This window comes from Meriones unguiculatus, chromosome 2 (assembly GCF_030254825.1).
Source record: "Meriones unguiculatus strain TT.TT164.6M chromosome 2, Bangor_MerUng_6.1, whole genome shotgun sequence".
Taxonomy (NCBI): Eukaryota; Metazoa; Chordata; class Mammalia; order Rodentia; family Muridae; genus Meriones; species Meriones unguiculatus.
Genome location: NC_083350.1, coordinates 36,613,824 through 36,619,823, shown reverse-complemented (window position 1 = coordinate 36,619,823; position 6,000 = coordinate 36,613,824).

The window sequence follows — 6,000 nt, the reverse complement described above, 5'->3', positions numbered from 1 at the left end:
TGTTATCTGTCAGAAGCCTGTCTTTTTCTAATGAGAGACAGAAAGGGAGAGGGTCAAAATGAGAGGGGATGTGGAGAGGAACGGAGAGGATGAGAGGGAGAGGAAACTGTAATCAGTATGTATTATATAAGAAAATCAATTTTCAATACAAGGGAGAAACATTAAAAATAAGCCTATAAAATTATATAAGATGTATATGCACATATAGAATATTAAATTTCTATGAATATCAATAAATCAAATAAAAGTACAAAGCAAAAAGACCACAACTGCATCTGAAACAAAAAGATAAAAATTTAGGGAAAAATCAAACTAGAAAATCAATTAAGATCTATGAAAAACATGAAAGTCTACGTAAGCAAGTAGAGTCTCAGAAAAAGAAAAAAGGGAGAGACATCACACAGATAACATATTTGATGAGATGTTTTCTAAGTATTTTCCACAAATAACAAAGGACATAAAGTCAGAGCATGAAGTTGCAAATCTAAGATAGTTTTTTTTTTTTTAAAGTGAACAAGTAAAGGTAGGGTAAAGAAGAAAATGAAATTTATTCATATCACTATATATATATATATATATAATTAAGGAGAACACAAGTAGAGCAGAACTTTGAAAATCTGCTAAATTTTAAAAGGTTTCAAATGGGATGTGTTCACAAGTATGTGAGACTGTGGACAAGGAAAAATTTATTGAAGAAGGAAAAAATCAACACTCACCTGTGGTCCTGGGACATGAGAGGCTCAAAGATTTTTTTTTATGATGATGATTCTTATTATTGTTTTATTGGGTTTTCTTGTTGTTTTTTAATTTTTAAACTTTTATTAATTATACTTTATTCACTTTGTATCCCCCCATAAACCCCTTCCTCCTCCCCTCCCACCTTCCATCCCATCCCCCTTCTTCACACATGCCCCTCCCCAAGTCCACTGATAGGGGAGGTCCTCTTCGCCTTCCTTCTGATCTTAGTCTATCAAATCTCATCAGGAGTGGCTGCACTGTCATCCTCTGTGGCCAGGTAAGGCTGCTCCCCCCTCAAGAGGAGGTGATCAAAGAGCAGGCCAATCAGTTTATGTCAGAGGCAGTCCCTCTTCCCATTACTATATAACCCACCTGGACACTGAACTGCCATGGGCTACATCTGTGCAGGGGTTCTAGGTTATCTCTATGCATGGTACTTGGTTGGAGTATGAGTATTTGGAAAGACCCCTGTGTTCAAATTTTCTGATTTTGTTGCCCTCCTTGTGGAGTTCCTGTCCTCTCCACATCTTGCTATTTCCCCCTTCTTTCATAAGATTCCATGCACTCTCCCAACAGTTGGCCATAAGTCTCAGCACATTTGCTCAACTATGTTTGTAGCAGCTTTATTTGTAATAGTCAGAAGCTGGAAACAGCCCAGATGCCCCTCAACTAAAGAATGGATGCAGAAATTGTGCTACATCTACACAATGGAATATTAGTCAGCAATGAAAAATAAAGAAATCATGAAATTTGCAGGTGAATGGTGGGATCTGGAAAGGATCATCCTGAGTGATCTGTCCCAGAAGCAGAAAGACACACATTGTATATACTCACTCATATAGACATATAATATAGGATAAACCTACTAAAATCTGTACATCTAAAGAAACTAATCAAGAGGGAGGACCCTGACTAAAATGCTCAATCCCTACACTGAAAGACAAAAAAGATGGACATCAGAAGAAGAAGAAAACAGGAAACAAGTTAGGAACCTGCCACCTGAAAGGCTCTGCTCTGCAGACTATCAAAGCTCAAAGAATTTTTTAAGCTGATGCCTCACAGTGTAGGTCCAACTAGCCTTAAATTCACTCTGTAGACCAGTGTGCATTTGAACTCACAGAAACCCTCCTGTTTCAGGCTTCTGAGTACTTGGATTAAAGACATGCACTATCACAGTTGGCTACACAGAGAATTTTTAAGGCAAAGAGGATTTTTTTTTGTTTTTGTTTGTTTTTTTGTTTTTTGTTGCTATTATGATGGTGGACACATGGAATCACACTTTTCAAACGCACAGGATGCACAGCATCATGAGTGCATCTTGCTGTCAATGCTGTTTTTGGTAGATTTTATGTAAACAGGTCCACTTTGAGTTATCTGTATTCTCCCTGGAGCATCAGTTACTTGCCCCTTAAAGAGAACTGAGTTCTTCCCTTTCCACAACTATGCCAAAAGCCATCAAGTGATGTCACAAGAAGGTGGCTGAAAAAAAAAAAAGGAAGGGACTAGAGAGGATTTTGATAAGAGTACATGATGTGAAATCCCAGAAAAATCAATGAAAATGTTATATGGAAAATATAAATGAAATTAGATGTGTTTATAGTGGTATGTCTGCTTACATATGCCATTGAACAAGCAGAAATTGAACTGGAGACTAATTTGTCCTTCAGCCCTTACTGACTAGCATTCATGGTGCTGTGCACACTACTGGAAGAGAAAGACAAGCATCAATATCACCTGCCTTCAAACCCTGTGACCTACAATATTGACCTGCCTACAGGATGCAGTGATACAATGGCTGCACAAATGTCCCAGGATTAACCAACCATTTTTGTGTTAATGTTTTAATATAGTGTTTATTTCTAGGTTTCTCTCTTAACATGGTTATCACACAAATAATTAAGACTCTTTTATATTTATTTAATAATAGGCTTCACAACACAACAACTGAGCAGCTATTATTCTGTTCTTAATAATAATAGGTTAGGATCGAATAGAAGGCCAGCAGGACCTCCCTTATTAGTGGATTAGGGGAGGGGCACAGGGGGAAAAGAGGAAGGGAGGGTGGGATTGGGAGGAGACAAGAGAAGGACCTATGGCCAGGATACAAATTGAATAAATTGTAATAAAGTATAATAAAAAAGGAAAAAAATTAAAGATTCAAAGGTCTTTTAATACTGCTATAGCTGAGGACTTCCCTCATGCTTCCTATGAGAAAAGAAAAAGCTATCCAGAGCTCATTTGCCAGGATTATAGAACCATGTCTTTGCATCTTATTTCACAAATACCTAAATTCAGGAAAAGGGACAAAGAATTATGTGAGCCTTCTCATGTTCTTATTAAATTTGATATTCAAGCTAAAAAACATTAAGATTGTCTTGACTTATCTTTTTCAATGAGGATAAGTTCAGAATGAATTAAAGCAAGTCAAACTAAAAGGAACATAGACATCACAGATAGTCATAATTAACAAAAAAGTCATAGTAAATTTGCTAAAAATCCTGTTTTAAAATTTCTTATTTCAAAATGCAATGTCCCATTTAATGAAATATAATGGTGAGCTCAAAATTTATGGTTATTTATGCTAATCCGGATTATTCCACATAAATAAGACATGTGAGTTAAGCCAGTTATTGACCTGTGAACTTTCATTGGATTTCTTTAGCTTTATCAAAAGACATAAATATTCAGTTAAAGAATTTAAAAATGTATCATTTACCTAGAGCATTCCTAAAGTTGATATGATTAAATGGATTTATTTATTACAGTTTATTCACTTTGTTTTTTAAATTTATTATTTTTTTATAAATTACAGTTTATTCTCTTTGTATTCCCAGCTGTAGCCTCCTCCCTCATCATTTCCCAATCCTGCCCTCCCTCCCTCATCTCCTCCTGTGCCCCTCTCCAAGTCCACTGATAGGGGAGATCCTCCTCCCCTTCCCTCTGACCTTAGCCTATCACTTCTCTTCAGGACTGGCTGCATTGTCTTCCTCAGTGGCCTGGTAAGGCTGCTCTCCCTCAAGGGTTGGTGATCAAAGACCAGCCCCTGAGTTCATGTCAGAGACAGTCCATGTTCCCATTACTAAGAAACCTACTTGGACACTGAGCTGCCATGGGCTGCGTTTGTGCGGGGTTCTAGGTTATCTCCATGCATGGTCCTTGGTTGGAGTATTAGTATCAGAAAGGACCCCTGTGCCCAGAGTTTTTTGGTTCCTCTCCTTGTGGAGCTGTTATCACCTCCAGGTCTTTCTATCTCCCCATTCTAGTATTGATGCTATGGGTCTAACTTCTAAAAATACAACACGTTTGTGTAGATGTTTGTTCTCTAATTTTAGTCATGGTCTAACACCATGAAAACTAGAAGACTAAGAGGTCACAGTATGCAAAAGATGTTGTATAAACTCCAATGGTAGTAAACTTAAGCAATTATGCTGCTATTATCAAAGGAAGAACAAAGGAAAAGACTTACAAGAAGATGAGTTTTCTGTAAGCATGTGTGAATGTGTGCATGTGTCCTCTCCAATCTAAGCCAATAAACACATTTTCTATTTCCAAGCAAGTTAAATTCAACTCAGGCGTGGATTTGTATTCTTCTCTCTGTCTTGCCTAATTCCATGCTTCTTCTGACTCTCTGTCCAAATACTATCTTTTAGACAGAATAACGAAACATAAACTGTACCAGCCACAGCAGCAGTATCTCCAGGATCACAGCCAACATTGTCACCATCACTACCAGCAGCTGACCCCAACCTAGCCCCAGAGACACTGAAGTCCATTCCACCCGTGTTCCTGTCCTGCCTCTTTGGGAGTTTGAATTTTCTTGCTTGTGTGTATAGCATTTGACACAACAGATACTTCTTTCTCTAAATAAGATGTCTTCTATAGATTGTGAATTCAATAATGATAGGGTTTGTTTAGTTCATGAATGTATCTCTAGCCTCTGTCATTTGTAAGTGACCCAATAAATAATTATAACAATGACAAAGAATTTTGTATTTTTCTCCTTATAGAGAGAAAGCTTTTAAACATCAATCTCTAAAAAGTGTATGTGATCCAATTATAAGAATATATTTTAGTCTGCATTTTTGTAATTGTCTCTCTTTCTCTTCTCTTCATGGCCTCACTATGGAGCTCAATCTAGCATGATTGATGTAGTCCGGTCTGCCCTTCAACTCACAATCCTTTTGTAACAGGATCCTGAATGCTGTAATTACAGGCAAGGGTCAAAACTCCTAGACATAGCTCTCACCTCATCATGTTATTTTTCTGATTTACTCTGGATATTTATAAATTTTACTAGATGAAATTTATTACATATCTCAAGAGCTTAACACAGAAATCTCATTTCATTTAATTAATTATCAAAGTTACCTGAAGTATTCTATGCTTTCATTTTGTATCAGTTACAAGATTATTTTCCTACATCAAAATATATAAAACCTCAAAACTATTAGATAAATGAAATATTATTATTTGATCAAATTTTTATGAGGAACTACAGGAGCAAATAATTCCATAAGATTTTCAAGTACTGGAAAGAGGTAGAAATAAAAAGCCATGATGTAAAGGTAAATATTTCAATTATATAAAATGAATTAAATCCAGAGCTCTACTGATTAATAGTCTATATGAACAATATTATACTATATATATTTTAAATTGTTTTGCTTTTGATTTGTGTGTGTGTGTGTATGTGTGTGTGTTTGTCACAATGTACTTGTGGAGGTCAGAGGACAACTTGTGGGAGTCAATTTTCTCCTTTCATTATATAGGTCCTGGAAATCAAACTCAGGTTCTCCAATTTGACAGCAAGCACCTGTGTTTGTTCGTCCATCTCACCTATAATTTGGGAGTTCTTATTTGTTTTTTGTTTGTTTGTTTGCTTTTCAAATTAAATTTATTTGACAATTGTAAAAATGAGTACTGTATTTATATAATGTATTTTGTTTCTTATCTTACCACCAACTCCTCCTGTGTCTGCTGCCCAACTACTTCTGAAATGCCTGTTTTTCTATGATTATAATTGCAGCATATGTTATATAATTATAGATATAAAATTATATATATATATATATATATATATATATGAATCCAGTTCATGTACTGTGATGTACACATGTTTGAGACTGACCACTGCAAGTTTTATAAGTCATCTTAGGACTTGTTCCTGGAGAAAACTGATTCCCCCCTCCCCTCAGTAGCTGTTGACTAACTTCATCTAGGGTTGGGGCCCTGTGAAAACTTTCCTAACCGCGTTGGCATGCT